The sequence below is a fragment of the Magallana gigas genome, chromosome 8, assembly GCF_963853765.1.
Source record: "Magallana gigas chromosome 8, xbMagGiga1.1, whole genome shotgun sequence".
Classification (NCBI taxonomy): Eukaryota; Metazoa; Mollusca; class Bivalvia; order Ostreida; family Ostreidae; genus Magallana; species Magallana gigas.
This window is the reverse complement of record NC_088860.1, coordinates 8,646,663-8,668,941: the sequence shown is the minus strand read 5'-3', so window position 1 is coordinate 8,668,941 and position 22,279 is coordinate 8,646,663. Positions and strand designations below refer to the sequence as shown.

The following is a 22,279-nucleotide window of genomic DNA, read 5'->3' as shown; positions in this document are numbered from 1 at the left end:
CATGCGTACCAATAATAGCATGGATTAATCGAAAAACCTTGGCAAGTACGGTGCCTGTATTAATTTCTATGTAATCGACCGAGACTTGCTGAATGCAATCAAGAAAGGCGAAGGCGAAAGTGCGAAGGTGCGAAGGCCAGAGTGCAAAGTTGGGAAGGAGCGATAAAAGTATCGCTCCTTCGCCTTCGCACCTTTGCACTTTAGGCATCACATTTTCGCGCTTCGTCGTCGCATCTTCGCACTTTTGCTCTTTCGCCTTCGCACTATCGCCTTTGCAACTTCGCATCTTCGCCCTAAGGTCGAAGTGGCCCTATCGGAACACCATAGATATATGTAAATGTAATTGTTAAGATGACAACCATACCCCGATGCAATACGTCAATATCTTGTGATAACGGAAGAATTTTTATTTTCTAAGATATACCCCTTCTTTCACTTTAAGTTTAATGGAATATGAATTATAATTTCTGTTACTTTTTGTAAACTTCAGCAGTAAAAATTACAATAATGTAAAGACTATTTCACAAATAATAAAAAAATATACTGAAAAACATTAATCTACAAGGGGGTCATTATTCTACAGGGATCACTTTTCTTCATGTGGAGTGTGCTCATTTTTAAGAAAATGAAACTTATTCTACAGGCAAAGGGGTCTTTTTTCTACGTAGAATAATGACCGGGGGGTCATTTTTCTGCGTAGAATAATGACCGGGGGGTCATTTTTTACGTAGAAAAATGACCCCCGGTCATTATTCTACGGGGGTCATTATTCTTCATTACACCGGCTTTACTTCCGACATTAACGGAAGACCCACTCGTTGCTTTGCAACGAACTTTGCTCTAGTTTTTTTATTTTTTTTCTGACTCCTTCTCGGCTTTATATCTCAAAAAGTTTTCATTTGATTTCAATGAAATTTTCAGAGCTTTTGTAAAGATACCGTGCCTCAGCGATGTTAAAGTTTCAGCATTTACGTCACTTCCGTTCAAATTTGGCGGCCATTTTTAAATTTGAAAAAAGTGATTTTGTCCGGAAGAAATCTCCGTAAACGTTTAAGATATCGCTTTGAAATTTTTACTGATGATAGATGTATCAATTCTATAATGTACTGGGGGGTTTAAAATTTTGTTCATTAATTTTGCTCAAAACTGGAAGCAGTTCCAATTTTTGGAAATTTTCATTTTTTTAACAAAATAAGAGAATACTACAGTCCTATAGAACTTGCCATGGAGAATTCAAATCTGAAATCCGTTTGAAAATCAAACAATGCATTACAGAGATATCGGGAATTAAAAATTGATTTTTCCGGAAATTTTGATTCCGCGTCCTTGGTTTAAAAAATAGCGTTATGTTCAAAGTAAAATTAATTCGTACAAAAAATAATTGTTAAGTCGTGCTTGAACACATTCGGATTTTTTTTGTCAAGTCGTTCTTGAAATCAGAAAGGTTTTTGTTAATTCGTACTTAAAATCATTCGGATTTTGTTAAGTCGTACCAGGAATAATTCGATTTTTTCATCTTTTTATTTTAGTTACTCTTGTTGTTGGTTTAAGAGCTCTGCTTCTTACAAGAACTTCCGGCTTTACTTCTGACATTAACGGAAGACCCACTCGTTGCTTTGCAACGAGCTTTGCTCTAGTTATTATACTTTTTCTTTTTTTTTCTGACTCCTTTTTTCCTTCATAACTCAGGAAGTTTTCAACCGATTTTATTGAAACTTCCAGAGATTTTAGCAAGTTATCGTCCCTCAAAGATGTTAAAGTTTTAAAGACAACGTCATTTCTGTTTTGACGTTACGTCATTTTTAAAATTTTAAAAAAGTCATTTTGTCCGGGACTTTTCTCAAAAACGCTTTAAGATAGAGGCTTGAAATTTTCAATGCTTATGATTTGGTCGATTTACCTCTGTAATGAAGCTATATAATAAAAATCTGTCACTTCCGGTCGAAACTGGAAGCGAATCAAATTTTTTGAAAAATTGAATTTTTTGATCAAACAAAAAACGTATACGTATTTTGTAGAACTTTTTATGCTGAATCTAATGCTGAAAACCGTTTAAAATTCGGAGGATGTATTACAGAGATATTGGGGTTTAAAAACTGATTTTCCCGGAAATTTTGATGCCGCGTTCTTGGTTTCAAAAATAGTGCCAAATTCACACTGAAAGTAACTTCTACTGTAACAATTCGTACTGATCATAAAATTTTATAAAAAAAACATAAAATTATGTGCATATTGTATAGTTTGCAAAGCTAAATACAAAACCTAAATTCGTTTTAAAATCGGATACTGCATTGCAGAGATATCGGGGTTTAAATATTGATTTTTCCGGAAATGTTGATTTCTCGTTATTGGTTTAAAAAATAGTGCAAACTTCGCACTGAAAATAACTCCCGCTGAAAAGATTTCGTACAGGTCGTAAAACCGAACTCGTTTTTTATATAGTTAATCAGAGTGTTTATCGAAGCGATTTCCTTACTTCGATCGATAATTACGCTGTTAGTTTTTATTAGTCTTATTAGTTTTAATCGAAATAATTATCGTACGATTCCCCATGTCAAGTCGCCATGTTTTGACCACGAACAACAGCTGATAGCGGTGTGTCAGAAGAATTGCCTGCAAGACCGCGATAGTGGAAATTTCAGCTCAACTAACGTATGCCAGATTATAAAGGTATGTTTCAATACAGGATATGTCGTATTGACTTTTTCTTTTCAAAGTGTTTGTGCACTTTTCAATCTAATCCGACATTCCTCTGACTCTAACCTCCGCTTTTGACGTGCGTAACGAATGCTGGAGAAAACGTACCCAGGAGAAAACGTACCCAGGAGAAAACATACCCAATTTATAAGGTACGTTTTCTCCAAGAGAAAACGTACCCTATGAAAATAATAAATAATGGTTTTCATAGATATTCTTAAATGAAACAAAATAAATTATACAATGAACATTTGTATCATTTGTTGTTGTTTTTTTTAATGCATAGTCACGTACTTAAATTATTAAGACAATAATTTGTAACATACACATACACGAAGTGGAACATGGCCTGAGAAGTTTAATTAGTCGACAATATATTAATACACCATAAACGAAACCGTTAAATAATAAGTTTTTATTGCAATCTCATTTGGAGAACTAAATGATGAGTAAGTCAAGAAGTCGATATCGCGTTATTTAAAAAAAAAAATTGAAATTTATCTATTGAACAAAGTTGCTTAATAAAACCAAGTATACTGAAGTCTTTTAAATATTTGTTTGATTCATATATATGGAAACTACTACGAAATGTAACATTGAACAGTCAATTTGCTTCCGACGCCACTGACATGTATAATGTGTGGAGAGTGAATATTTTTACCTCCTGCTCGGGGAGGCAATACAATATAATATTACATAATAATAAATTAACTTCTCAGGTATTTAATTGATTATCACTATAATTAAAATCAGGGGATCTCGCATAGACAAACTCAAATTGGTAAGGCTACCGATAAATGGATAATTAGAAGAAGTAGACTGATAACACTTTGTGACAGGTAATTATTTCGTACTAAAATAAAAGTTGCTACAATTATTATTAAGATATTATTCATTAAATGAATATATTTCTATACATCTATGCATTGAAATATGCATAAAAGTAGCATTTGAAAATTATTTAATATGTCCAACCCCTTAAAAATTTTAAAGTATTAAATTCATATATCTATAAAACTCTTACACTTCTGTATATTTATTATGAAAATAGTATTTAAAAGTATTAAAAACTATTAAGTAGTATAATTATGATTTTCATAGGGTACATTTTCTCTTGGAGAAAACGTACCCGGGTATGTTTTCCCCAGGAGAAAACGTACCCTAGAGATTGGGTACGTTTTCTCCTGGGTACGTTTTCTCTTGGGTACGTTTTCTCCTGATACCTGCGTAACAATATAAAAGCGGGCATTTGAGTCTGAGAAATCTCGGGATATTATCTGTCCAATGTATTTTCACGTGTATATTTTGCACACTACTCTTTTGAATTTATATTTATTATTATGTATATGTATGCCTTATTTTGCATTGAACAACACACCACACACTGTAAAACAGTGCAATTAAAAGGGGTGGGGTTCCAAATGCACACAAGAGTAGAATGTTGTAATTAGAGTGCATGTTTGCATGATGATAACTTTACCCTAAATATTTGAATATAGCAGATCTTTACCATATCACCTCCACTTAATTAATGAATTAAAGAACTCAGACAGGCTTGTGCTTAATTAAATAAATATATTTTACATGGTAAATATTTAGTCTAATTAGAATTAGAACTTTTGTCTGGCTCGCCGTTATATATGATTATCGCCTGTGAAAGAGCATGTAAAACAGAGTGCAAGATGAAAAGATCTTTAAGTTCAGATTTTAGGTTAATGTTCCCTGATATCTATAAAACATTCTTCTCAAGATTTGATTATTTCACAGAACATTGTAAATTCTTTGAGATTAGTTTATCTTTTATATATATTGAATTTTATTGATTCATTTTAGGTAAACTTTACATGCAGAACACATCTACATTGTAAACAATTTTTACAGTAAGACAAATGTATGTAATAATTTTACTACATGTGCGATCTTTCTCTCTCTCTCTCTCTCTCTCTCTCTCTCTCTCTCTCTCTCTCTCTCTCTCTCATGCTTTTAATCATGGCAAAGCATCACAGAGCAACATCATTTTGTGCATATCTCTATCTAGGAAAAGAATTCAACAATGCTTTAAACTTCAAAATGAGCATGTATTATCGTGCAATCCCTCATTTATCATTGTGCAACTGAAATCCAAAGCTTTGTAAAACTGTTTATGGAATTTTATACATACTAAACATAATATTGTTTTTAAAACCTGTCATTAATAAGAAAAGAGAAAAAAATCCTCGCTAAATTTATTTGCAAAAAAAAAAACCCCAGTAGAATTCATTAAAAAAAATGGTATAGCAGAAAATTATACTTTGAGGCTGTTCGGATGAAATACTGTAAGTCGTTTTAATTCCACCGTGTTAAAATTTCATGATTTTTACTAAAGTATCAATTGCGATGGTTTTAATTTCACGCTGCTTAAAAATGCAATTGATCAGAATAGAAGCATTTAAATTTCATAATATTTGGTTAAAGTGTTCAAACTAATGCTTCTTAGGAAAATCAAAAAATAGGGGGAGGGTATACATGTAAGGGTATTTCTAAGTGATGTGATGCTTTTGTCATGATAACATCATGTATATGTATGTAGTTTTGAATAAGGTTTCTTATTTAAGGAGCTTGAACAACAGTTGACCTCTAAAAGATTAGGTAAAGATGCTTTATTTATGGAGAGCCCTATAAATCTGTGTTAAATAGAAGAAAGTGGAAATGCTGGGTTCACTTAAATGGCCATATTTTTCTTAATCCTTAATGGAAATGGCAAAATGAGGTATACTTTTTCTCAGAATAGCATAAGCTTTGTAAGTTTAAGACAAGATGACTTTTCAGAGAATGTTAGTGTAAGTTTCAAGACTACATGGTATTTTCAGATTTCTCATTGAACTGTAATTTTGAGTGGATTTCGTACCAAAAGTAGTCTATTTTGGGAAAATGTATGATTTTGTTGGTTATATATGTCATTACATGATTTATTAGCTATAATATACAAGGGAAGTAAATCCCTTTTAAATGTGTAGAGTGACCACCACTAGAGTAAATTGGCTTAGAAAGTAGGTATTTCCTATCCTGATGACAATTAATAGGCTTAAGTTAATTACCGAGATAAGAATTAATACTGCACAGTAAAAGAGTTTTGATCAATTGAATTATTTAAATTATAAATTTGCAGCAGTTTTGCTGTCTGATTTCATGAAATAACATTAAGCAACCTGACTTATATAACTCAATTTCTTTAAAACAGCGTATTTTTCTTTCAAATAAAATTCACATGTAGACAAATGCAGTTATCAAAGTATACAATATGTCAAAAAACTCAAGTTTTTGCTCCTTCCTTTCCAAAAGTGATATTTTAGATACATTTACAGAATTCAAAAAGCTACCCCCTCTTTCCAATTGTCTCCATTACCATTACATGTTGGATATGTAAATGTACATTTGACCTTGAAATAACATCTGCTATAATAGTTACTCTCGAAATGATCAAGAAACAACAAATTTTCACCCTTTTATTGTATATATGCATCAAAAATGTAGGAAAACATGTAAAATTTGAACAGTTATCATGGAATTCTCATCCGTCCCCAGGTACCCGGTTGTGTTTGAATTTCATTTTAATTAAGAGCAGACATCACACTTGTATATTTTACTATTTTAGCAAAGTTAAAAGAAGACTAGAAACCAGAATAAATAAGATATTCACTAAAAATGATTAATATAAGCTTGCTGTTTCATGACAACAAGAAATCACATGGCGGCATGTCTTTTTGTGAAAAAAAATGTTACATTTCAACCATTTATCAAGAAAAGATCAATTTTCAATATCAGTGATGGTTGTTTTTAAATATGTGTGAGAAATGACTCAAGGGAATTGCCACAAGTTTCATAATATTAGGTTAAAAGGCTCAAACTAATGCTTCTTAGGAAAATCAAAAAATAGGGGGAGGGTATACATGTAAGGGTATTTCTAAGTGATGTGATGCTTTTGTCATGATAATATCATGTATATGTATGTAGTTTTGAATAAGGTTTCTTATTTAGGGAGCTTGAACAACAGTTGACCTCTATAAGATTAGGTAAAGATGCTTTATTTATGGAGAGCCCTATGAATCTGTGTTAAATAGAAGAAAGTGGAAATGCTGGGTTCACTTAAATGGCCATATTTTTCTTAATCCTTAATGGAATTGGCAAAATGAGGTATAATTTTTTTCAGAATAGCATAAGCTTTGTAAGTTTAAGACAAGATGACTTTTCAGAGAATGTTAGTGTAAGTTAAAGGTAGCAAGGGACAGTTTCGGATAAAGTACCTGTCAATATTTTAGTAAAATTGAGAGTTGCTGTACTTGAAGGCTTATGAGTGTTGCTGAACTCATGAAATGATTTTTAATGATTATCATTAGTTAGAGGGATGTCTCTTGTTGAAATTGATATTCAATATGTAGGCCCCATATGTTAGATACATGAGATTCAGAAGTAAAATGCGAAACCTGCGGCTATGACTGTTGTGTTGACTTTAGACAGTGAAAATGCAAGTTACAGACGGGAGGGTAAATAACACGAAAGTAGATGGATGGGGCATTATAAACTATACACCGGTAAGTTTCTGACAAGTGATGGTGCAACATACACATGGTACGGAAGGTCAACCCTTTGCAGGGAATTGGCTGGGGGAGGTCTAAAAAGCTAAAAAATTAGCAAAATATGGAAGGGTCAAAATCTCATAAAAACCAGTATGTAGAAAATTTTACAGGTTTTGACTAGTAATTTTCTTCAGAAATTGGTGATTGGCCTGATAAAGAGTGATTTAAAGGTATTTGTGCTGAATGGGAACTGAGGAAATTCTAGTTACAGGGTTCCGAAGACACACGTCCCTAGGCTACAATGAAATGTATCAAAAAAACTGTCTTGTGCCATCTAATGTCACGTATCGGGATATGTCATACTAATTACACTGCATGGTCAGTGTATTTTTTTTTTCAGAAATACTATGCATATGTTAATGTAAACACAGCTATTATTAGTACCGGTACATGTATTAACACAGCTTATTGATTTTTTTTAATTTCAGCTATTGGTGGCCACATGGATTTTACCTGTTGATTCTTTTCAGCTCTTGAGGTTAACCTGTCACCTCTACCCACATGCATATTCCTTAATGTGTTCTACAGACTATTTACCAGTAATTCAAATTAAATCGGATAATTCATGAACAGTTACTGTAATGGAACTTTAAAAAAGCATCATGCCTTGTTGTGGTATGTGTTTGATAAGAAATTATAACAAACAAAATTATGGCTGTTTAAAGTAATTTACAATTGTTAGCTGTGAAAATTTGTTTTTCAATAAAAGTATGCAATTTTGTTTCCTTTATTTTGTTTTTAGCTCACCTGAGCCAAAGGCTCAAGTGAGCTTTTCTGATCACAATTTGTCGTTCAATGTCGTAAACTTTTCATAATTTCATCTTCTTCTCAAGAACCACTAGGCAGATTTCAACCAAATTTGGCACTAAGCACCACCACTAGGTGAAGGGGATTCAAGTTTGTTTAAATGAAGGGCCACGCCCTCTTTAAAGGGGAGGTAATTGAGAATTATTGAAAATTTGTTGGTATTTTTCAAAAATCTTCTTCTCAAAAACTATTCGGCCTGATAAGCTTAAACTTGTGTGTAGGCATCCTCAGGTAGTGTAGATTCAAGTTTGTTCAAATCATGGTCCCCGGGGGTAGGGAGGGGCCACAAGATGGGGATCAAGTTTTACATAGAATTTATAGAGAAAATCTTTGAAAATCTTCTTCTCAAAAACTATTAGGCCAGAAAAGCTCAAATTAAAGTGGATGCATCCTCAGGTAGTGTAGATTCAAGTTTGTTCAAATCATAGTCCCAGGTGGTATGGTGGGGTCACAATGGGGGAATGGATTTTTACATAGGAATATATAGAGAAAATCATTTTCTCAGAAACTAATCAGCCAGGAAAGCTGAAACTTACATGTATGTGGAAGCATCCTCAGGTAGTGTAGATACAAACTTGTGAAAATCATGACCCCGGGGATAGGTTTGGGCCACAATGGGTGGGGGGGGGGGGTCAAAGTTTAACATAGGAATATATAGAGTAAATATTTAAAAATCTTCTCAGAAACTAATCACCCTGATGATTCTTTATAATTGTTAAGACTTTGGCCCCCGGACAGTTCTTTGGCCTCACAAGAAGATTCAGAGTTTTATGTAGGTTTATATCCCATATATAAACTATTGTTAAGGTTCTTTTTGAGAACTGCAATACTCAACATGCGATATGACTATAAAATCAATATAAAATCATCCTTTTAAAAAAGCAACTAATGATTATAAACATACGAATATTTAGGGGGGAAAATGGATTTTATTTATACATGATCTACATGTACTATTGTACATTGTCCAGGTAGTTTGCATTGTGACCCCATTAAGCTGATTTTATCATACCTATTGTTCCTCAGGTGAGCGATGTGGCCCATTTGCCTCTTGTTTTAGTTTTTCATTGTTTTTCAATATTAAAAATTAAACATATGTAACCTACGGTAATTTTCATGATGAGTACAAAACTAAAATCCGTTTTTAAATCGGACGATGCATAACAGATATCGCGGTTTAAAAATTGATTTTAGAAATTTTGATTCTGCGTTTTTTGTTTCAAAAATAGCGTAAAGTTCAAACTCGTACCAAAAATAATTCAAATTTTGTTAAGTACTTTGACACCTTCGGAATTATTTTTTTGTTAAGTCGTTCTTAGAATCGTTAAGGTTTTTGTTAATTCGTACATAGTATCATTCGTATTTATTTTTATCTTTTACTTTAAGTTGCTCTTGTTATTGATTTAACGTAGCTCGCGGGTTTGCTGACGTCACAATAGGAATCGATGTAAAGAGTTGACCGTCATAGTAAACTCATATTTTTTTTTAAAATGACAAATGAGATATTTAGAAGTATAAAAGAAAATATTATAAAAAGCTTATATGCGGATTATGACTGTTTATACAAAGATTTATAATATCAAGTGCTGAAAATTTATAGATGTCACATACATTGTCACATTTTGTTCTATAAAGATAAAGAATGAGTGTGCGTTAGAACTCTTCCATTTAAAGTCATGTTTTAAAATAGAATGAATGCATTAACCTCGTTTTTTTTTCACAATTATAACTTCCGTAATCTGTACTACCGATTAAATTCTTAAATTTCTTTTAGCTTGAGATAACTGTTTTATTCGATTACTTACTTATAATGTCAGTAGTTGCCTAGTATTTTATTTTTGCATTGATTGACTCAGAGTTTCATAAAAACAAAAATAGCAATTTTCTGTATCTTTAGAGCCTTACATTAACTGCATTTGATAAGATTCACAATAATGTCTAATAAGCATTTACATGTTCTAAAATGTGTTAAACAGCTAGTCTTGTCAATAAATGCATTTCAATTTTGGTGTTCTAAGAAGTAATTAAGGAAATGATGACGTCAGGCTAACGTCGTCATGAAAATATAAGGTTTTGAGAAATCTTTTAAATCTTTAAAGCTTTTTTGCCAAAAATTGGCCGAGAACACATACTGATATTTTCTTATGAATTGATTCATAATTATCTCTTCTGTTTTTGTGTTGAGTATGATTAATTTCGTCTGAATTGTTTAAAAGTTTGGAGCATAGTTTTGTAATGCGTTTCTCGGTTAAAATGTGCATTTTACTATATATTTCATTGAAATGGCGTTGCTTGATTTTATTAAAAGACACTGTATTTGTAACACAATAACATTATTACCGCGCAGACGAATCTTAAATAAATTTAAGAAATAAAAATATAAAACCTATGGATCACGTGGACAAATTTTCAAGGTAGGTTTTCTCACAAGCAGGTAAACCCGCGAGCTACCTTAATTGATTTAAACACTCTGCTTCTTGCAGGAACATCAAGCTTTACTCTTGACATTAACGGAAGACCCACTCGTTGCTTTGCAACGAGCTTTGCTCTAGTTCTTCTTGTTTTTCCTTCTGACTTCTTTTTTGCTTTATATCTCAAAAACTATTCAACCGATTTGCAAGAAATTTTCAGGGATTATTTTAATTTCTTGTCCCTTGAAGCCTTTAAACTTTTAGTCATTAAATCACATCCAGTTTCTTGTTACGTCATTTTAAAAATTTTCAAAAAGTGATTTTGTCCAGCACTTTTCTCGTAAACGGTTGTTTATAAAGACTTGAAATTTTCTGTGATTGTAAATCTGCAGATTGACTTATGGCAAATATACAGAAAAAAATATTTTGTCACTTCCGGTCGAAACCGGAAGTGAAAGAAATTTTTCGAAAAAATAAATTTTCTGACCAAATCAAAAATGAATATGTGTTTTGTAAAGCTTATTAAGCTAAATCTAACACTGGAAGCCGTTTTAAAATCGGACAATGCATTATAGAGATTTCGGGGTTTAAAAATTTTGATTTTTCCGGAAATTTTGTTTCCGTGTCCTTGGTTTCAAAAATAGCGTAATGTTAAAAGTAAAATTAACTCGTACCAAAAATAATTGCTAAGTCGTACTTGAACACATTCGGATTTTTTTTTGTTAAGTCGTTCTTGAAATCAGAAAGGTTTTTGTTAAGTCGTACTTAAAATCATTCGTATTTTGTTAAGTTGCACCAGGAATAATTCGATTTTTTCCATCTTTTTATTTTAGTTACTCTTGTTATTGGTTTAAGAGCTCTGCTTCTGACAGGAACTTCCAGCTTTACTTCCGACATTAACGGAAGACCCACTCGTTGCTTTGCAACGAGCTTTGCTCTAGTTAGGGTCTTCCGTTTTCAACGGAAGACCCTCTTGTTATTCTTCGGTTTCTTTTTATTATTAGGGTCTTCCGTTTCCAACGGAAGACCCTCTTGTTATTCTATTGTTTCTTTTTATTATTATTAGGGTCTTCCGTTTTCAACGGAAGACCCTCTTGTTATTCTTCGGTTTCTTTTTAGGGTCTTCCGTTTCCAACGGAAGACCCTCTTGTTATTCTTCGGTTTCTTTTTATTATTAGGGTCTTCCGTTTTCAACGGAAGACCCTCTTGTTATTCTTCGGTTTCTTTTTAGGGTCTTCCGTTTCCAACGGAAGACCCTCTTGTTATTCTATTGTTTCTTTTTATTATTATTATTATTCTTTTTCTTTTCTTCTGACTCCTTTTTTGCTTCATAACTCAAAAGGTTTTTAACCGATTTTGATGAAATTTTCAGAGTTTTTTGCAAGTTGGCGTCCCTCAAAAATGTAAAAGTTTTAAAGAGAACGTCACCTCCGTTTTGACGTGACGTCATTTTTAAAAATTTCAAAAAGTCATTTTGTCCCGGACTTTTCTCAAAAACGCTTTAAGATAGATGCTTGAAATTTTCAATGGTTATGATTTGGTCGATTTACCTCTGTAATAAGGCTCGAAATGAAAATCTGTCACTTCCGGTCGAAACCGGAAGTGAAACAAATTTTTCGAAAAAATGAATTTTCTGATCAAATCAAAAATGAATATGTGTTTTGTAGAGCTTATTAAGCTGAATCTAACACTGAAAGCCGTTTTAAAATCGGACGATGCATTACAGAGATATCGGGGTTTAAAAATTGATTTTTCCGGAAATTTTGATTCCGCGTCCTTGGTTTAAAAAATAGCATAATGTTTATCGTAAAGTTAACTCGTACCAAAAATAATTGTTAAGTCGTACTTAAACACATTCGGATTTTTTTTGTTAAGTCGTTCTTAAAATCAAAAAGGTTTTTGTTAATTCGTACTTAAAATCATTCGGATTTTGTTAAGTCGTACCAGGAATAATTCGATTTTTTCATCTTTTTCTTTTTATTACTCTTGTTATTGGTTTAAGAGCTCTGCTTCTTGCAGGAACTTCCAGCTTTACTTCTGACATTAACGGAAGACCCACTCGTTGCTTTGCAACGAGCTTTGCTCTAGTTATTATTATTATACTTTTTCTTTTTTTTTCTGACTCCTTCTCGGCTTTATAACTCAAAAAGTTTCCAACCGATTTTGATGAAATTTTCAGAGATAATGTGAAACTATTATCCCTCAAAGATGTTAAAGTTTTCTTGACAACGTCACTTCCGTTTTTACGTTACGTCATTTTTAAAATTTTCAAAAAGTCATTTTGTCCGCGGCGTTTTTCAAAAACGCTTTAAGATAGAGGCTTGAAATTTTCAATGGTTATGATTTGGTCGATTTACCTCTGTAATAAGGCTCGAAATGAAAATCTGTCACTTCTGGTCGAAACCGGAAGTGAAACAAATTTTTCGAAAAAATAAATTTTCTGATCAAATCAAAAACGAATATGCGTTTTGAAGAGCTTATTAAGCTGAATCTAACACTGAAAGCCGTTTTTAAATCGGACAATGCATAACAGAGATATCGGGGTTTAAAAATTGATTTTTCCGGAAATTTTGATTCCGCTTCCTTGGTTTAAAAAATAGCGTAATGTTCAAAGTAAAATTAACTCGTACCAAAAATAATTGTTAAGTCGTACTTGAACACATTCGGATTTTTTTTGTTAAGTCGTTCTTGAAATCGGAAATGTTTTTGTTAAGTCGTACTTAAAATCATTCGTATTTTGTTAAGTCGTACCAGGAATAATTCGATTTTTCCTCTTTTTATTTGCGTTACTCTTGTTGTTGGTTTAAGAGCTCTGCTTCTAACAGGAACTTCCAGCTTTACTTCCGACATTCACGGAAGACCCACTCGTTGCTTTGCAACGAGCTTTGCTCTAGTTATTAGGGTCTTCCGTTTTCCAACGGAAGACCCTTTTGTTTTTCTTCGGTTTCTTTTTATTATTATTATACTTTTTCTTTTTTTTCTGACTCCTTTTTTGCTTCATAACTCAAAAAGTTTTCAACTGATTTCAATGAAACTTCCAGAGATTTTAGCAAGTTATCGTCCCTCAAAGATGTTAAAGTTTTACAGACAATGTCACTTCCGTTTTGACGTTACGTCATTTTTTAAATTTTAAAAAAGTCATTTTGTCCGAGAGTTTTCTCAAAAACGCTTTAAGATAGAGGCTTGAAATTTTCAATGGTTATGATTTGGTCGATTTACCTCTGTAATGAGGCTATATAAAAAAAATCCGTCACTTCCGGTCGAAACTGGAAGCGAATAAAATTTTACGAAAAATTGAATTTTTTGATATAACAAAAAACGTATACGTATTTTGTAGAGCTTTTTAAGCTGAATCTAATGCAGAAAACCGTTTAAAATTCGGAGGATGCATTACAGAGATATCGGGGATTAAAAACTGATTTTCCCGGAAATTTTGATGCCGCGTTCTTGGTTTCAAAAATAGTGCAAAATTCACACTGAAAGTAACTTCTACTGTAACAATTCGTACTGATCATAAAACTTTTTTAAAAAACATAAAATTATATGCATATTGTATAGTTTGCAAAGCTAAATACAACACTTCAATTTGTTTTAAAATCGGATACTGCATTGCAGAGATATTGGGGTTTAAATATTGATTTTTCCGGAAATGTTGATTCCTCGTTATTGGTTCAAAAAATAGTGCAAAATTCACACTTAAAGTAACTCCTGCTGAAAAGATTTCGTACAGGTCGTAAAACCGAACTCCTTTTTTATATAGTTAATCAGAGTGTTTATTGAAATAATTTCGTTAATTCGGTCGATAATTACGTTGTTAGTTTTTATTAGTCTTATTAGTTTTAATCGAAATAATTATCGTACGATTCACCATGTCAGCTCGCCATGTTTTGACTGCGAACAACAGCTGATAGCGGTTTGTTAGAGAAGAAAGGCCTGCAAGACAGCGATAATGGATATTTCAGCTCAACTAACGTATGACAGATTATAAAGGTATGTTTCAATACAGGATATGTCGTATTGACTTTTTCTTTTCAAAGAGTTTGTGCACTTTTTAATCTATTCCGACATTCCTCTGACTCTAACCTCCGCTTTTGGCGTGCGTAACAATATAAAAGCGGGCATTTGAGTCAGAGTAATCTTGGGATATTATCTGTCCAATGTATTTTCATTTGTATGTTTTCCTCACTACTCTTTTGAATTTCTATTTATTATTATGTATATGTATGTCTTATTTTGTATTGAACAACACACCACACACTGTAAAACAGTGCAATTAAAAGGGGTGGGGGTCCAAAGGCACACAAGAGTAGAATGTTGTAATTAGAGTGCATGTTTGCATGATGATTACTTTACCCTAAATATTTGAATATAGCAGATCTTTACCATATCACCTCCACTTAATTAATGAATTTAAGAACTCAGACAGGCTTGTGTTTAATTAAATAAATATATTTGACATGGTAAATATTCAGTCTAATTAAAATTAGAACTTTTGTCTGGCTCGCCGTTATATATGATTATCGCCTGTGAAAGAGCATGTAAAACAGAGTGAAAGATGAAAAGAACTTAAAGTTCAGATTTTAGGTTAATGTTCCCTGATATCTATAAAACATTCTTCTCAAGATTTGATTGTTTCACAGAACCATTGTAAATTCTTTGAGATTAGTTTATCTTTTATATATATTGAATTTTATTGATTCATTTTAGGTAAACTTTACATGCAGAACACATCTACATTGTAAACAATTTTTACAGTAAGACAAATGTATGTAATAATTTTTACTACATGTGCCTCAGATCGATTTCTCTCTCTCTCTCTCTCTCTCTCTCTCTCTCTCTCTCTCTCTCTCTCTCTCTCTCTCTCTCTCTCTCTCTCTCTCTCTCATGCTTTTAATCTTGGCAAAGCATCACAGAGCAAGATCATTTTGTGCATATCTCTATCTAGGAAAAAAAATCAACAACGCTTTAAATTTCAAAATGAGCATGTATTATCGTGCAATCCCTCATTTTTTCATTGTGCAACTAAAATCAGAAGCTTTGTAAAATTGTTTATGGAATTTTATACAAACTAAACATAACATTGTTTTTAAAACCTGTCATTAATAAGAAAAGAGAAAAAAATCCTCGCTAAATTTATTTGCAAAAAAACCCCCAGTGGAATTCATTTAATAAAAAAGGTATAGCAAAAAAATTATACTTTGAGGCTGTTTGGATGAAATACTGTAAGTCGTTTTAATTCCACTGTGTTAAAATTTAATGATTTTTACTAAAGTATCAATTGCGATGGTTTTAATTTCACACTACTTAAAAATTCAATTGATCAGAATAGAAGCATTTAAATTTCATAATATTTGGTTAAACCGTGTTCAAACTAATGCTTCTTAGGAAAATCAAAAAATAGGGGGATGGTATACATGTAAGGTTATTTCTAAGTGATGTGATGCTTTTGTCATGATAATATCATGTATATGTATGTAGTTTTGAATAAGATTTCTTATTTAGGGAGGTTGAACAGTTGACCTCTAAAAGATTAGGTAAAGATGCTTTATTTATGGAGAGCCCTATAAATCTGTGTTAAATAGAAGAAAGTGGAAATGCTGGGTTCACTTAAATGGCCATATTTTTCTTAATCCTTAATGGAATTGGCAAAATGAGGTATTCTTTTTCTCAGAATAGCATAAGCTTTGTAAGTTTAAGACAAGATGACTTTTCAGAGAATGTTAGTGTAAGTTTCAAGACTACATGGTATTTTCAGATTTCTCATTGAACTGTACAGTAATTTTGAGTGGATTTTGTACCAAAAGTAGTCTATTTTGGGAAAATGGATGATTTTGTTGGTTATATATGTCATTACATGATTTATAAGCTATAATATACAAGGGAAGTAAATCCCTTTTAAATGTGTAGAGTGACCACCACTAGAGTAAATTGGCTTAGAAAGTAGGTATTTCCTATCCTGATGACAATTAATAGGCTTAAGTTATTTACCGAGATAAGAATTAATACTGTAAAAGAGTTTTGATCAATTGAATTATTTAAATTATAAATTTGCAGCAGTTTTGCTGTCTGATTTCATGAAATAACATTAAGCAACCTGACTTATATAACTCATTTTTTAAAACAGCATATTTTTCGTTCAAATAAAATTCACATGTAGACAAATGCAGTTATCATTTGAAGTATACAATACGTCAAAAAACTCAAGTTTTTGCTCCTTCCTATCCAAAAGTGATATTTTAGATATATTTACAGAATTCAAAAAGCCACCCCCTCTTTCCAATTGTCTCCATTACCATTACATGTTGGATATGTAAATGTACATTTGACCTTGAAATAACATCTGCTAATATGTAAACGGTGTGACCGTTGGAATGAGCGCAGATTTAACACAGTGCAGTTTGATTTTTGTAGAACAAAATTTATTTGAAACGGACGCAGTAGTATTCGCCTGGTTGCCTACTCATATCGTTAGCAAAAGTTTAACTAAACGTCGCGTGCTCAGTCTACATTATGACGTCATGTTTCAGACGTATTTAACGTTTTGTCTTCGAAAATATAGCCGAGGAGAGTAACGTTATTCCAAACTTTTTAAAAATTTCTTCTTTCATTGTTTATCAATTTAATTCATATAAATGCCACGGTAATTAAATTGAATACTTTATTCAGTATCTAAAAGATCAGTTCATATTGATGTTAATGTTTTTATTTTCCATCTGTCAGTGATTATTTGATAAGACATACATAAAACTAGTCGTGTTTCTTGATTAAAGCACTATTGAAACGTATCTGGTGTCATTTTTTATTTCCTTCAATTCAAATTACCTTCTTTTGAAACACTGGAACATTTTAATTGAGTCTAGGGGCAATAAACATCGATAAGAACCAGTCAATCAATGATCAAACTAACTTTTTAAAAACAAAATGGCTGCCAATATGGCGGCGCCCAGGGCTGGAAGAAATTTTTTTTGGCCTTAGTACCCCTGATTCAACTTTCATTTTACACTTATTTTCTTATATATACGTGTTACCATTATTCCTCGCTTTGCGAGGCGGGCAAACCTCGCTGCGCTCGGTATAATAATTACTCTCGAAATGATCAAGAAACAACATATTTTTACCCTTATATGCATCACAAATGTAGGAAAACATGTAAAATTTGAACATTTGTCATGGAATTCTCATCCGTCCCCAGGTACCCGGTTGTGTTTAAATTTCATTTTAATGAAGAGCAGACATCACACTTGTAGGTCTTACTATTTTAGTTAAGTTAAAAAGAGACTAGAAACCAGAATAAATAAGATATTCACTAAATATGATTATAAGCTTACTGTTTCATGAAAACAAGATATCACATCTATGGCGGCATGTCTTTTTGTGAAAAAAAATGTTACATTTCATCCATTTATCAAGAAAAGATCAATTTTCAATATCAGTGATGGTTGTTTTCAAATATGTGTGAGAAATGACTCAAGGCAATTGCCACAAGTTTCATAATATTAGGTTAAAGTGTTCAAACTATTGCTTCTTAGGAAAATCAAAAAATAGGGGGAGGGTATACATGTAAGGGTATTTCTAAGTGATGTGATGCTTATGTCATGATAATATCATGTATATGTATGTAGTTTTGAATAAGGTTTCTTATTTAGGGAGGTTGAACAACAGTTGACCTCTATAAGATTAGGTAAAGATGCTTTATTTATGGAGAGCCCTATGAATCTGTGTTAAATAGAGGAAAGTGGAAATGCTGGGTTCACTTAAATGGCCATATTTTTCCTTAATCCTTAATGGAATTGGCAAAATGAGGTATACTTTTTCTCAGAATAGCATAAGCTTTGTAAATTTAAGACAAGATGACTTTTCAGAGAATGTTAGTGTAAGTTAAAGGTAGCAAGGGACAGTTTCGGATAAAGTACCAGTCAATATTTTTGTAAAATTGAGAGTTGCTGTACTTGAAGGCTTAAAATATGAGTGTTGCTAAAATTCATGAAATGATTTTTAATGATTATCATTAGTTAGAGGGATGTCTCTTGTTGAAATTGATATTCAATATGTAGGCCCCATATGTTAGGTACATGAGATTCAGAAGTCAAATGCGAAACCTGCGGCTATGACCGTTGTGTTGACTTTAGACAGTGAAAATACAAGTTACAGACGGGAGGGTAAATAACACGGAAAATAGGTGGATGGGGCATTATAAACTATACACCGGTAAGTTTCTGACATGTGATGGAGCAACATGCACATGGTACGGAAGGTCAACCCTTTCCAGGGAATTGGCTGGGGGAGGTCTAAAAATCTGAAAAATCATGAAAAATTAGCAAAATATGGAAGGGTCAAAATCTCATAAAAACCAGTATGTAGAAAATTGTACAGGTTTTGACTAGTAATTTTCCTCAGAAATTGGTGATTGGCTTTATAAAGAGTGAATTAAAGGTATTTGTGCTGAATGGGAACTGAGGAAATTCTAGTTACAGGGTTCCGAAGACACACGTCCCCAGGCTACAATGGAATGTATCAAAAAAACTGTCCTGTGCCATCTAATGTCACGTATCGGGATATGTCATACTAATTACACTGAATGGTCAGTGTATTTTTGTTTCAGAAATACTATGCATATGTTAATGTAAACACAGCTATTATTACTACCGGTACATGTATTAACACAGCTTATTGATTTTTTTAATTTCAGCTATTGGTGGCCACATGGTTTTTACCTGTTGATTCTTTTGAGCTCTTGAGGTTAACCTGTCACCTCTACCCACATGCATATTCCTTAATGTGTTCTACAGACTATTTACCAGTAATTCAAATTAAATCGGATAATTCATGAACAGTTACTGTAATGGAACTTTAAGAAAGCATCATGCCTTGTTGTGGTTTGTGTTTGATAAGAAATTATAACAAACAAAATTATGGCTGTTTAAAGTAATTTACAATTGTTAGCTGTGAAAATTTGTTTTTCAATAAAAGTATGCAATTATGTTTCCTTCACTTTGTTTTTAGCTCACCTGAGCCAAAGGCTCAAGTGAGCTTTTCTGATCACAATTTGTCGTTGTCGTTGTTGTAAACTTTTCATATTTTCATTTTTTTTCTTAAGAACCACTGGGCAGATTTCAACCAAATTTGACACTAAGCATTACTAGGTGAAGGGGATTCAAGTTTGTTCAAATGAAGGGCCACGCCCTCTTTAAAGGGGAGATAATTGAGAATTATTGAAAACTAGTTGGTATTTTTCAAAAATCTTCTTCTCAAAAACTATTCGGCCTGAAAAGCTTAAACTTGTGTAGAGGCATCCTCAGGTAGTGTAGATTCAAGTTTCTTCAAATCATAGTCCCAGGTGGTATGGTGGGGTCACAATGGGGGAATGGATTTTTACATAGGAATATATAGAGAAAATCTTTAAAAAACTTTTTCTCAGAAACTAATCAGCCAGGAAAGCTGAACTTTATGTGGAAGCATCCTCAGGTAGTGTAGATACAAAGTTGTGAAAATCATGACCCCGGGGGTAGGTTTGGGCCACAATGGGTGGGGGGGGGGGGGTCAAAGTTTAACATAGGAACATATAGAGTAAATATTTAAAAATCTTCTTCTCAGAAAGTAATCAGCCAGATGATTCTTTATAATTGTTAAGTTCTTTGGCCTCACAAGAAGGTTCAGAGTTTGATGTAGGTTTATATCCCATATATAAACTATTGTAAAGGATCTTTTTGAGAACTGCAATACTCAACATGCGATATGACTATAAAATCAATATAAAATCATCCTTTTAGAAAAGGAACTAATGATTATAAACATAAGAATATTTAGGGGGGGAAATGGATTTTATTTATTCAGGATCTACATGTATTATTGTACATTGTCCAGATAGTTTGCATTGTGACTCCATTAAGCTGATTTTATCCTACCTATTGTTCCTCAGGTGAGCGATGTGGCCCATTTGCCTCTTGTTTTAGTTTTTTATTGTTTTTCAATATTAAAAATTAAACATATGTAACCTACGGTAATTTTCATGATGAGTACAAAACCAAAATCCGTTTTTAAATCGGACGATGCATAACGGATATCGGGGTTTAAAAATTGATTTTTTCGGAAATTTTGATTCTGCGTTTTTGGTTTCAAAAATAGCGTAAAGTTCAAACAGTACTTTGACACCTTCGGAATTATTTTTTTGTTAAGTCGTTCTTAGAATCGTTAAGGTTTTTGTTAATTCGTACATAGCATCATTCGTATTTATTTTTATCTTTTAGTTTAAGTTGCTCTTGTTATTGATTTAAACACTCTGCTTCGTGCAGGAACATCAAGCTTTACTCTTAAAATTAACGGAAGACCCACTCGTTGCTTTGCAACGAGCTTTGCTCTAGTTATTATTCTTTTTCTTTTCTTCTGACTCCTTTTTTGCTTCATAACTCAAAAGATGTTTAACCGATTTTGATGAAATTTTCAGAGATATTTGCAAGTTGGCGTCCCTCAAAAATGTTAAAGTTTTAAAGAGAATGTCACTTCCGTTTTGACGTGACGTCATTTTTAAAAATTTCAAAAAGTCATTTTGTCCCGGACTTTTCTCAAAAACGCTTTAAGATAGAGGCTTGAAATTTTCAATGATGATGATTTGGTCGATTTACCTCTGTAATAAGGCCGGAAATGAAAATCTGGCACTTCCGGTCGAAACCGGAAGTGAAACAAATTTTTCGAAAAAATGAATTTTCTGATCAAATCAAAAATGAATATGTGTTTTGTAGAGCTTATTAAGCTGAATCTAACACTGAAAGCTGTTTTAAAATTGGACGATGCATTACAGAGATATCGGGGTTTAAAAATTGATTTTTCCGGAAATTTTGATTCCGCGTCCTTGGTTTAAAAAATAGCGTAATGTTCAAAGTAAAATTAACTCGTACCAAAAATAATTGTTAAGTCGTACAGTAACACATTCGGATTTTTTTTGTTAAGTCGTTCTTGAAATCGGAAAGGTTTTTGTTAAGTCGTACCTAAAATCATTCGTATTTTGTTAAGTCGTACCAGGAATAATTCGATTTTTTTATCTTTTTATTTTAGTTACTCTTGTTATTGGTTTAAGAGCTCTGCTTCTTACAGGAACTTCCAGCTTTGCTTCCGACATTAACGGAAGACCCACTCGTTGCTTTGCAACGAGCTTTGCTCTAGTTATTATTATTATACTTTTTCTTTTTTTTTCTGACTCCTTCTCGGCTTTATAACTCAAAAAGTTTCCAACCGATTTTAATGAAACTTCCAGAGATAATGTGAAACTATTATCCCTCAAAGATGTTAAAGTTTTCTTGACAACGTCAATTCCGTTTTGACGTAACGTCATTTTTAAAATTTTCAAAAAGTCATTTTGTCCGCGGCGTTTCTCAAAAACGTTTTGAGATAGAGGCTTGAAATTTTCAATGGTTATGATTTAATCGATTTACCTCTGTAATAAGGCTCGAAATGAAAATCTGTCACTTCCGCTCGAAACCGGAAGTGAAACAAATTTTTCGAAAAAATGAATTTTCTGATCAAATCAAAAACGAATATGTGTTTTGTAGAGCTTATTAAACTGAATCTAACACTGAAAGCCGTTTTAAAATCGGACGATGCATTACAGAGATATTGGGATTTAAAAATCGATTTTTCCGGAAATTTTGATTCCGCGTCCTTGGTTTAAAAAATAGCATAACGTTAATAGTAAAGTTAACTCGTACCAAAAATAATTGTTAAGTCGTACTTAAACACATTCGGATTTTTTTT

At 32.5% G+C, this 22,279-nt stretch overlaps 2 long non-coding RNA genes across 2 annotated transcripts; both read left to right on the top strand.

The window, feature by feature from the left end:
• Window positions 1-2,544: 2,544 nt before the first annotated feature.
• Window positions 2,545-8,031, top strand: LOC136270900 (uncharacterized). The gene is made up of 2 exons (XR_010708771.1): window positions 2,545-2,670; window positions 7,742-8,031. It is a non-coding gene; the product is annotated as an uncharacterized lncRNA (long non-coding RNA).
• Window positions 8,032-14,239: 6,208 nt separating this feature from the next.
• On the top strand, window positions 14,240-19,513 carry LOC136270780 (uncharacterized). The gene is made up of 2 exons (XR_010708641.1): window positions 14,240-14,521; window positions 19,221-19,513. It is a non-coding gene; the product is annotated as an uncharacterized lncRNA (long non-coding RNA).
• The last annotated feature ends 2,766 nt before the right edge of the window (window positions 19,514-22,279 follow it).